This window comes from Cyclopterus lumpus, chromosome 19, assembly GCF_009769545.1.
Source record: "Cyclopterus lumpus isolate fCycLum1 chromosome 19, fCycLum1.pri, whole genome shotgun sequence".
Taxonomy (NCBI): domain Eukaryota; kingdom Metazoa; phylum Chordata; class Actinopteri; order Perciformes; family Cyclopteridae; genus Cyclopterus; species Cyclopterus lumpus.
The window spans coordinates 2,202,968-2,215,467 of record NC_046984.1 but is presented as its reverse complement, the minus strand read 5'-3'; the positions used below and the strand labels follow the sequence as shown (position 1 = coordinate 2,215,467).

Below are 12,500 nucleotides of genomic sequence, written 5' to 3'. Positions count from 1 at the left end.
AATGTGATAATGGTTATTTTTTTCCGAACGTTTCCCATTCCACCCGCTTCACATCCATCACCCAGTTGACGCGTTCTGATTTGCCTCAGAGTTACACTCAGACCAGCCGATGAGCTTTGCTGAATTCTCATCAGCAAACACACACATTGAGCACCCATTTCTGGTTGTGTCAGTGTTTTGGACAAAGGCTAGCCCTTTCAGCAGGATATTCTTTGAAGCTGTGTGTTCCCTGAAAACAAAAGGTGCATCGGCATGCGTCTGAAAAGGTGTGCACACTTCCACGGAGAGGTCCTGGCACATGCTAAAGAGCCTCCCGTACAGACCCGGTGAAAGAGCAGCTAATCCCCCAGGAGCTGGATTATCCACATGTTTTTATGGACTCTCCCATACAGACGACAAGAAACAGCAGAAGAGCTTCGATGACAATCTGCTTCCTGTTTACACCGCGAATGCCTGCCCGGTGCAGGTGAACGTCATGTGATGTTTGTTTTCAAGCGTGTTACGTTGGACTGAGATCATTTTTAAGACTGTGCTGAAACGCTCGAGTGTACGGAGAGTGCTTTCCATTTAAAACGTGCGTGTTGGGGTCAGGTGACGTCAGGCTGCAGTGTCATTTATCTCTCCTGTAGGAGAAACTCAGCTCTGTTAGCTAATGGAGACGCCCTTTTCAACACACAGACTTTTATGATCTTTTGTGTGTGTGCGTGCGTGTGTGTGTGTGTGTGTGTGTGGGAGAGAGTGAAGACAGGCAGTAGATGAGTTTTAGTTAAGGAGGTTTCACGAGTACCGAGTCGATGCCCAAATTCTTCATTTTCTACAGAACCCAGACAATTCAATTAAATTCAGTTTATTTTTATAGCCCAAAATGACAAATTACAAACTCCCCTCAGAGGGCTTTGCAATCTGTACACATACGACATCCCTGACCTTTGACCTCACATCGGATCAGGAACAAAAATAGAAAAAAAACCTTTTTACGGGGAAAAAGTGAAGAACCCTTCAGGAGAGCAACAGAGGAGGATCCCTCTTCCCGGATGGACAGATGAATAGATGTCATGTGACCAGATGAACAGAGTTACAGAGTTACATAAACACATTACATGGATATGACAGAAATTATTCATTTAATGAGAGTAGTAAGCAGAAGAATGGTGGACAAATTACAACTACTAATAGCAGTGGATGTAGCAGAATAATAATCGTAATAAAAGCAGTAATGGTATCAGAAATATTAATACAAATATGACCAGGGTCCAGATATTGAGTTTGATTATGATGTTCAAGCACTATTAAAATGAGTATAATTCAATTCAATTCAGTTTATTTTGTATAGCCCAATATAAGGCAAAGGTATATTATGACATCATCATGTGTTCAAATGTACTGGAGAATAAATGGGATTACAGCAATATAATATAATAATAGATAATAGAGGGAATAATGACCTGTTTGACTAACACTAATGTGTTTATTGTTGTATTGGTATTGAGAATTGTGGAATGTATTGGTATTGACTGCTACATTACTGGTATTGTGATATCCTGGTTGTGTGTGTGTGTGTGTGTGTGTGTTTGTGTGCGTGTGTGCGTGACAGTATAAAGTAGTGGTGTAACAGACCAAAATGTACCCGTGATTCGTACGGCGATGGGACTCCTCAACGATCGGTGTCAGCGGCATCGTTGTGAAAACCCGTTCACTATTTTCTGTTATGTTATCCACCAAAATGAGAAAATAAGGAGTTACGTTGATAGTGAAAAAAATGCTTCTGTCAGAGGCAGAATGCTCCAGAAGTATTGTTTATTTGCCGGCGTTGTTGTTTTTGATTTGCTACGGACAATATTCAGTGATTTCAGTAGGTTGAGCCAATCAGAAGCGTTACAAGCCCGCCCTCCGGCTCCTCCCACCCAGGTTAAAACCACTAGCATCGTTAGCAATCTGTTGCATCACACGCACGCACACACACACACACACACACACAGTCTGACTGTCACAGCACTGCTTTTCTTTCGTATTGTTTTTGTTCACGGGAAAGGAAGCATTCACGCCTCCCCATTCACTGTGTGTGTGTGTGTGTGTGTGTGTGTGTGTGTGTGTGTGTGCGTGTGTGTGCGTGTGTGTGCGTGTGGCGGAAACGAGTCCTATGTGGGTTTCCTGTCTGCCAGGGGACTGATAAGGTGTCTAGTGAGGCTGAATTTGCTTTGTTTTTCTATCTCTCTCTCTCTCTCTCTCTCTCTCTCTCTCTCTCTCACATGCAGTGTAAGTGTCGAAGTACATCATCGTGAAACTGATAAACTGATGTTGTGTTTTGGGTTGGTTCCTCTTAAAGGTTCCTGTGTTTTAGTTTCAGTTTGCTGTCCCTTCAAACTGATGGATGGCATGTAGAAGGGTCCGTTAACTCGGGGTCCTTTCTGAGTTTTGTTCGTGTTTCGTCCGTTGCCCGTTCTAGAAATATTATTTGAACAAGAAAAGAAGTTGAAAGAAAAACAAAATTACCATTATTTTCAGTTATTATCGTGTAACGCCAATTTAACATTATCTAGTAAATAATTTAATCTTGGCCAATTTGTTTGGAATCGGGACCATCATAATTTAAAATAAAGTTAAAAAGATCACATCTCATGCCCCGGACTCGGTGTCAACTTCGAGCTTTGAGGGAGTCTGGCCCTTTAATAAAATTGTACAGCTCTGTCTCCGGTTATTGTCAGATTGTTTCGTCATAAGCCCGATTTTCCACTCAAATGTATCGCAAACCTTCACCAAATTCCATTAAAACAGTTAATCATTATGCGATTATTGGGAGTTGGTTCATGGAGATAAGCAGAACGTGGAAAGCCATTGCATCAATTAAAAGAGCGCCAGTCAAAGGGCGAAGAGTGGATGGAAATGTTCGTGTCATGTATTATTGTGAGGACGTTTAATGTGAGAATTGAAAAGGGCATAAAAACAGGAAAACGCATCTATAGGATGTTATATTTGACGCGTTATCATAAAAATATTGATTATAGAAGCTTGAAGACTCGCTGGTTCTCGCAGGTTTGTAGGCGGCGCCACTATTACTCCCTCTGCTTCAGATTCAAACAGATGACCAGCAGAAGGGGGGACAGGTCACATCTGTGTGATCTTCAACCCGGAGAAATTCCAGAAGGACAAATTACTCGAGTGCGTCGTCAGGAACACACATTTGTCAGCGAGTGTTGACGGGGCTCGGGTTACTCGTGAATAGGTGTTGGCTCAGCCTGTCTCGCCGCTCGGCCCTCCTCCTCCTCCTCCTCCTCCTCCTCCTCCTCCTCCTCCTCCTCCACCTCCTCGGTCTGTCCAGGACTTGTGGTCCGCGGTGACGCATCTTCTTTCTACACGCTCGCACCATATGAGGACAGACAGCTGCCGACGCACAGGATGTGATGTAGCGCTCTGATGTAACGCAGTAGTAAATGTGATATTCAGGATTATTTAGTCTGTTAGATGCTTACCCGCATATTACACTGTGGTCAAATTAATGGGATGGCAAATACAAAAACTACAACTGTAAAAGAACATCCTCCTCATTCCTGACCCACGACCAACTTGGTGGTTAATTGGACAGAATAATTGTTCCATGTTTACTACACACACAAACACACACACACTCCCATCCACCAACTGTGACACTCTTCTTTTCAATAAAAGTGTTTTCGATCACATTGACGTAAACCTCAAAGCCCAGAATTTCGTGGAGCACTGGAGCCGAGTGAGGTGTTGCTGCATGTCGGTTGTGTTACTGCAGTACAGTTCCATGCTGTTTTTTCACATCTCTGTTTGTTTTCCGCCGTGTTTGTAAATGCTCATAAACAACGGAAACCGTAATGGGACGTCTCAGCACTTTGAACAAAGGTTATCCAGGTTGAACGTGGCACTATGTCAATATGCAGTGCTGTGTTTAAAACATCTTTACATCTGAAACCCCGTCCCCTCTGCTGCATACATGTGCTGTGGTCTAGGGAGGCATGGGTTAGTTGCTCTTTGCAAATATAGCTTGTTTACGTACACACACACTAAACTGTTGTCTGTGTTTCTCTAGTTGTGTTTGTGCCGTGCATAGGACGGGCGTCTTCAGGCTTCCCCACACTGACACGACCCGCTTTCTGTCACACAGAGACCCCTCTCGCTCTGACATGACTCCATCACTGGAGCTGGCGTTACACAACAACACGGGAAACAACGAATCAGAGCCGTTACGTGACTTCTTGGCACACGCTCGTCAGATCAGCCAATCGGAACACGTGCGGGAGGCGGTGACCGTCGGCCGGCGCTGTTTGATTCATCAGCACGTCTCTGCAGAGCCGTCACAGGATCATATCTCATCTGACACCACAGAGGACTCCAGCAGAGAGGAGAGAGATGGTTCTCGAAGGCACCTTCATAGTCCTCTCCCCCATCCCACACGATTGCATCGCTCATCCAGATATTACATCATCTCTCTCTCTCTCTCACGCTGAGCACTGTGTGAACTCATTAAAGACTTTCAATGCAAACTCCCATCAGAGACAAAGTGAATTCCAATGACCAGACGACACCTGAGGGCAGAGGGCGGGGGGGAGAAAGTGAATGACGGGATTGATAGAGAGGATAGGGGAGATCTGCTGTCAGCCATGCTGCATCATGGCATTGTGGGAAACGGTTACAGTCTATGGGGGCGGGGTTTTCAATGGAGACAGACCGCTGGACTAAAACCATGTGATGTTGTCTCCAACTGCCACCTCTGTAGCAAAGGCAAATGGTGCAGAGCCAGTAATAAAACTGATGGGACACTCTTGTATCTAACCCACGTGCACACTCACTCACACACGCACTCTTTCATGCTGTGATCTGGCTGAGTGCCCGTGTGCTGCTACACAACAACGTTATCTGGCAGAGCTCTCCTCTGTCCTAATTTCAGAGCGGTAGAGACGCAGACGGGCAGAGAGAGAAGCTGTAAATTCACAGATTGTCTGTCTGTGTGTGTGTGTACTGTACTTTACAGAGATGAACTCCTGCAGAGGTTTTATCTGTAGCCGTTGCCAGCAGAGAGGATTTGATGCAAGTATCCCCGGCTGGAGAGACGCTATAAATATCCTCCCAAAACTAACCCAATGATTTGTGATTCATAAGCTCACATCGTTTGTCTCTCTTCGTCAGAGAAGCTACAGCTGAAGTGATTCATGTCTGTCAGATGGCTTCTCTAACAGCAACCTTGTTTTTCAGCTCTTGTAAAAGGCCCTGCACACTGGGGCAGTCACGATACCAGAAATGTAGCGGTTGATACCAATGGCATTGAAATTTCCCAACACTCAATGCCCAATTTACAATCCTTTATTACTGTTTGCATACAGGTTTTTAATTCCCTCTCTAATATCTATTTTCTAACGCTGTAAAAACATCTCCGTCAAACAACTGAATTAATTCAGGTTTCTCGCCAAAAGCTGCATTTTAACTAGGTCACATCTGAAAACATCATTTACCTTGGCCAAGCTCAGGTTAGCTAGCTTTTCCGACTAGATACTGCTGCCACTACCGCTAACTAGCGCTCATGAGGATTTCAACACAGACCTGTTGAAATAGTCTATCGTTATAGGTGTTGAACCACAGCTGTGTACTAGTTTGCCCATGTGCATTAGTGATCAGGCGGGAGCATAGACTAATTCTAAGAAGTGGACACAGTCGTCATGACGATGTGTGGAATGATGTTATAAAACCTTGAGTTTGGCGTTTTGGCTGTTGCCATCTTGGCATTTTGCAACAAGTAAACCATATTTGGACTGAGGAAGAGTGACGTAGAGACGCAGTATACGACCAGTCAATCACCGTGTAGCCCCGCCCTAAAGCATCCCCTGCTTTATGGTCTGTTTGACTCTAAATGAACCATCATTTACTAAATGTACATCATGCTGTATTGAAGAAGACTTCCAACTAGAGATTGAGACCTTAAACTCATGTTTACAATGTTTACAGAGGGAATAAATCAAGAGAAGTAGAGTCATTTATATAGACTTCTATACAACCAGAGGAGTCGCCCCCCGGTGGTCAGGAGAGAGAATGTAAGTTTAAGGCACTTCTGCACCGGCTTCACTTTTCAGACTTGAGCAGGCTGTACGGCTCGGGTAGCAAGCGTCCCTTAAAGGTAAACAAGCCGATAGATGATGTAACAGCGTTACGAGCATACTCGCGGAAACCGTGTCGGAAACATTTCTCATGCTGGCATCGGCATTGGACCAGCTCCATGTATGCTACACTGTAGAAAGAAGAAGTATTGGTTTTGGTGACACCCCAATTGTACACTAATCACATGAAGGCTAAACAGCAGGTAAGCAGGAGTCCTTAAGGCGGAGGTGTGGAAGGCAACAGCCAGAGAATAATAAATGAGTGTAATATCTTTGTTTGACTTCCCTGACAGCTCCAGTACTGCTACGTTACCTAGCAACAAAGGCCCACTTTGTAGAATGATATACAACACACACGCACACATGCGCACGCACACACACACACACACACACACACACAAGGGCATCTTGTTATCTGGTTACTATGCTGGCTCTGTTTCTGTTGACAAGAGAACAGAGGAGTGAGTGTGTGTGTGTGTGTGTGTGTGTGTGTGTGTGTGTGTGTGTGTATGCTTGTCTTTGCCCGCCCTCACATGCAGCTCACTCCTTAAGCCAGCTGTAACTCTAAACCGCCTTCCCCATTGTAATGTATCGGTAACACATAGTACGTCTACGTCACCCACAGACCCACAGACTTAAACAGGTCTGTGGGTCTCGTTAGCCGGCCTGAGAGTGAACAAGTTTGAGATGTAGTTTTTGGTAGAAATTGGGTCAGCAAAAGTCCCCCATCCCAGAACAGATGGAGCCGTCTAGTGTAATCTCCTGCCTCCTGTGGATCTGTGTGTGCATGTGTAATTATAGCTTACCTTTATGGCAGTGAGGGCTGCAGAAGAAAGCCATTAGTTTCCCCGCACAGGAGCAGGTCAGGCCCCTCGCTCTGACTAAACAGAGGCAGCAAAACACAGGACGTGTGTCTCTGTCCTCCCTTCAGAGTCACTTCAGTTCACACTTCCTCTCAGGCCTCCATGTTCAGATGCCGGTGGAGAATATGGGGTTGAAAACACCTGCTTTACGTACATAGCTCCATCTGTGTTCTACACGTTTAGCTGTTGTTGTTGAGTGTGTGTGTGTGTGTGTGTGTGTGTGTGTGTGTGTGTGTGTGTGTGTGTGTGTGTGCAATCAGGACATCTTTTCTGCTTTTCTACTTGCTGATCTCTGATGATGTCATATTGTAAACAACCAATCAGTGTTTAAATTGACACAAGAAGAGTTAGTAACGTTAGCAGCACTGCTAATGGCCAACGAATGAAGGTTTTGTCCACTTACATTATGCTGCGTTCAGGCTCCGTTCAGTGAAAATGAGTATTGGGCAAATGTGAATCATTATAACGTTATCATGATTCACATGTAATCTTGTAAAATATAGTGTTGGTGTGAAACTTAAATCCAGTTAGAAGGAGAATCTTACATAGGTATTAAAGATGAATTAAGACCTGTTATTTGTATTTTAATACATCAGTTAAACTACTAGTGACAACATTTGTTCTAATCCTTAAAAGTACTCTTTTATTTCCTAATCATTTGAGTTGTTATGACAAAGTAAAAGGGTAACATTTAGAAATGTTGATGGTTTACGGACTTGATTTTTGGCATGCTGGTAAAGAAATGTATCTGTATCCTGGAGCCTTACAGACAAGCTGCTATAATCAAACCACAAAGGGACCTGTATCTGCCAACTGTGTGAAGATGACTTCCTATAATCCCGTGTTTGCTTGACATGCAGATATTAGTACGTGTGTGTGGAAGGTAATGAGTGTCAATAAAGCTCAATTGAACAGAGCAGAGGGGGGGGAGTGGGAGTTAGACAGATTGCTGTAGAGAGATAGCTGAGAGGCAGGAGAGAAATTCAAAGAGTGGTGAGTAAGAGAGAGCGAGGCTGCGTCACACACACACACACACACACACACACACACACACACGCACACACACACACAGAGGGAGAGTGAGAGGAAGTGTGCATCGGCCGGCCGTGCCTCTGTCCCTCCCTCTCTCTCTATCTCTCTCCTTTCTCCCCTTTCTTGCGTCAGCAGCAGTTAAAATGTCGGCCGTGTAGCTCGTCCTCTGCTCTGCCTTGTTTTCCTCTTGGCCATCTGCCTTTTCTTGCCAGAAGAAGGAACCACACATCGCTCTTGTTCTCTCACTGCCCTTTTTTTCTCTCTCTTTTTTACCCTCGTCATCCTTTCCTTTCTTCCTTCCTGCCTCTCCCCTCTTTGCTCGCTGGATCAAAGCTAGTTTTGTCAAGTGTTTTTCTTCAGAGCCATTGCTCCTTGACGTTGCTTGGAGACGGAGGAGAGAGGTAACGTTACAGATTTCGCACACATCGCTGCCGTTTCTTTAATCGAAAAGCCAGAGTTGAGTTTGATCCGTGCGACTAAAGTAACACACTGCCAGGGAGCAGAGGACGTTTCCTAGAATAGGCTGTATGGTCTTCCTAAGCTGCTCGATCCGAGATGTCGACCTGTATGTGTATGTGTGTGTGTGTGTTACTGTGTGTATGGCCTACAGTCTCTGAAAATGCTGTTAGCATTATAATCTAGCTGCTACCGTCATACCTCCTGACTACTTAATACCTGCTACAACTCGTTTCTACCACAGCGATGTCAAATTCTATCTGTGGTGTCGTAGAGCACACGGCGCCGTTCTGTTCCAGAATATTGACCATGGTGTTAATACTTGATTCACACAAGTCTTGTAGATTAAAGAAGACAAAAAGTACAATAGTGCCAGTGGATTCCAGTTTATTTGTTTGCTTCTTTCCCCTCCAAATTCAGTAGGTGTAATTCTCGTTATGTTCTGTGACTTAGCCATTACCCGGTGCGACCTCATCTTCCTCGAACTCTGATCTGGAATCGCCATCCTCTTCTGCTTGTGTTGCGAGACCGTTCTGTCCGAGTGGAAGGTGGTAAATCATTTCATTTGTCCCAGTACGCGGTGTGTTTGCTGATGCACCAAACGGGGTTCACAGTGAGGACATTGTAGTTTCTGATTAACAGTGCCTCTTGGCTTTTTCCGTCGCGATTTCATCAGCTGTGAGAAGCCATGGGCAAATCGACAGTGTGCACCCGTGCAGCTCGCTCTCTTTTGTGTAACTCGGCCCTACATTCAGCCTTAAAGAGGTCACTGCACTAAATGTACTCCCGAAAGTCAGGTAACCTGTCAAAAAGAAGTGGTCACCGGCCTGTGAAAACGGCTTCAACAAGAGGGAGAGATCAGACCTCATCAAGCGTTAAACCCCACGGCCACGCCCCTTCTTCGGGGGAAAAGAATCACGTTGTCGAACAAGGAGAGAAACAGTAAAACCATATTTATAGCCGAGGCTTTTCACTCTGAGATTTGAGGCACATGAATATTTACTGTCAGTGAGGTAAACTGCTTACGGATGCTGGTTCCAGTTACTACTGACGGGTATGGCTTGAGTGGGAGGATGCTGCTGCACCGGACACAGGACAGCAGCATCACACCAAATGTCAGCCCACATCAAACTGTGTTGGCTATTAACAGCTCGGTTACTGACAGCTTTACGCTGCAACATCAAATCGCTGAGTTGAGTCATGGATCAGCTTGGACGGCTGAAGGCACGTTTGGGACAACCTTTTTGAAACCACAGTCCCACAGTCTGTCTCTGTAGGACCTTCGGTTTTCAAAGTGTAGGGACCAGTGTTTCTGGAGCCGAACTGATTTGTCGTTTTTTTATTTTTTTTATCTGTCTCTTGCAAGTCCCTCAACTTTATCGAAGTGCCATACTGAAGGACCGAAGTACCCCGTTAATCATTTTTAACGAGAGTTTGAATGCACCTCAAGGCAGATTCCTGACAAGATGACATAATTAACTGACAAGATCATTTTATCATCCTGACAGTTCTTCATACAACAGTAGTTCATTGCTCCGAGAGAGAAGCCAATGACAAAGTGCCTTAAACATGCATTATCTCTCCTGTCCAGCAGGGGGCGGCGACTCTGGTTGTATAGAAGTCTATGCATCATGTGTTTAAAGCTGCATTCTCTCTCCTGACCAGCAGGGGGCGACTCCTCTGGTTGTATAGAAGTCTATAGAAAATGACTCTACTTTTCTCTTGATACCCTGTGTATAATTGTAAACATGAGTTTATGGTCTCAATCTCTAGTTTAAAGTCTTCTTTAATACAGCATGATGTTCATTTTGTACATTATAGTCCATTTAGAGTCAAACAGACCATAAAGCAGTGGATGTTTTAGGGCGGGGCTACTGTGACTGACAGAACAAATTATGTGCGTGCGTGTATCTGTCTTTTAGATTCCTCTTTCTCACTCTTAGGTTGTAGCCTTAGTTCCTCTTTGTTGATTCACTTTGCGTTTGGCAGTTGTCATGAGTCTCTGGAATGTTCCCCCCACACATTGAATAATTCAACTCTTTATACACTTGCCGTTCTGGAACAGATGGGCTGTCTTCTGCGGAGCTGTTTGTTGCCTGAATAACAGCTGTCTACTTCTGCTATCTGGTGTTGAACATACTACGACCTTTACTTTAAAGCAGCATTGTTCTTTGAGATGAAGGTCAAAGTAAAAGTCTGTGCTGCTGTCTGATGTAGGTGTTGCTGTGGAGCTGCCAGCTGCAGTAGCTGCTGCTGATGCCGGGTGGCGTTCAACTTGAATGTGGCGGTGGCACAGAGGAAAAAGCACTCACGCCACCTGTTTGATGGAAACATTATTGATATTCATTCCTCACCCCCCTTCAACCTGTTTAATTTAGATTCATGGGGGAAATCTTCACAGCGTGACCCTTATCTAAACCCTAGTGGCACCGGTTAAAAAAATATATATCACAAAACAATTGTTGCTCTTTAAAGGCAAAACCACAAGGGGGGGGGGGGGATTTACATGATTACTAACATGCTTAGTGGATTAATGATTAGTTAACTTACAGAAAATCCATATTCGACTATTTTGGTATTTGATGATTCTTTTTATTTGTTCAGCAGAAATGTGAAACATCCTGTGGTTCCATCGTTGTAAACTGGGTCTCCTTAAAGGTGCTCAGTGTGGAATTTAGAGCATGTTTATTGCCTCCGCACAGAGATGGATAGAGGCTAATGGTGCTCCCAGCTAATGGTGCTAGCAGTGCAGACATAGCGAGAGTGTAGTTCTTGTGTGGCAATAAGGTAAATGAATGGATAAAAACAAATAGAGGATCACTACCTTTCTGTCTTTGGTAAGCTAAATAATCTGCTGCTCTGTCCTTCTGGCTACCGTAGTTTCAACTGTTCTTCCCTGTCGTCGCCATCCAGCTACATTTCCTCGGCATGACTGCATAGACAGGTACCTGGTTTTGGGAGCAGACGCCCCACACTGATCAATGAACCATTCGGGCCAGGTACCGGGACTCACAACCTTTAAGGCTATTTGTATGGTTCGCCAAAGTAATAAATGAGGTATCCATACATTTCAGGTTACTGGTATCCTCATTGTTTAAACGATGTCCTGCCGACTAGAGGCCGACCGAATGATCTGCTCTGAACTATCTATGTTGGCAGAACGAGGCCCTGTTAGAGGCCGATTACTCCGGTCATTATGTGGTTATTAACAAGGTCCCCTTTCGCTGAAAACACTCCCGAGAACAGCGTATTGTACAGCGAAAGTTACCTCTCCAATATATAAAACGCAGCACTTTGAGCTCCCAATAGGCATCAACCGTTTAATCCACTTTGTTCTGCTCCAAATATTGTCACGGTATCGGCCTTTAAAGATCCACTATCGGTCAACCTCTGCTCTGAACCATCTACTGAACTCTAGATCCAGGTGGGTGTTCTACCTGCACCAGTTAATCATGTAACCTTCCTGATAATGTAATTAGAAGCGGAACATCCTGGGCCCTGGGAGGAGCACCCAATACACCCGGATGGTAGATTACATGTCAGATGACACCAAGCAGGAGAGATCTACTATCTCCTGTCTCCCTATCGCAACCCCTCTAATGTGCTGTTATTTAGGAAATGTTCATCCAGTGTTGTGCATATAAAACTCTCTGACTCCATCTGACCTTCATCAGATTATGGCCCCCCTGGAAGCTTTAGTGTGTGCATGTGCGTGCATGTGCGGAGTAGCCTCTCTCGGTCACTTAGCGATGCATGAGCTCCATCATTGGCTCTTCATCTCCTTTACATTCTGCTGCACTTTTTCCTGATCAATTATTAAACAAGCAACAGCAGAGCACATGCCTTAACGTGTGTGTGTGTGTGTGTGTGTGTGTGTGTGTGTGTGTGTGTGTGTGTGTGTGTGTGTGTGTGTGTGTGTGTGTGTGTGTGTGGTCTCTGTACATCCACCGGTCGGAGTGTGCGTCTCCTCCACTCTGCTACCACCCGTCTGGAAATACACCCTGACAGAATGCTTTTTTCCCAGCACACTGGC

At 44.8% G+C, this 12,500-nt stretch overlaps 1 protein-coding gene and 1 long non-coding RNA gene across 2 annotated transcripts in view; one reads left to right on the top strand and one right to left on the bottom strand.

Annotated features, from left to right (window-relative positions):
* LOC117748538 overlaps window positions 1–7,194 on the bottom strand; it is a 12,514-nt gene extending 5,320 nt beyond the window's left edge. Inside the window, exon 1 of the long non-coding RNA XR_004611611.1 lies at window positions 6,923–7,194. This is a non-coding gene — a long non-coding RNA (uncharacterized LOC117748538). The remainder of the gene's footprint in view (window positions 1–6,922) is intronic.
* jmjd1cb (jumonji domain containing 1Cb) overlaps window positions 1–12,500 on the top strand; it is a 97,447-nt gene that overhangs the window by 45,881 nt on the left and 39,066 nt on the right. The gene's annotated exons all lie outside the window — the stretch shown is intronic.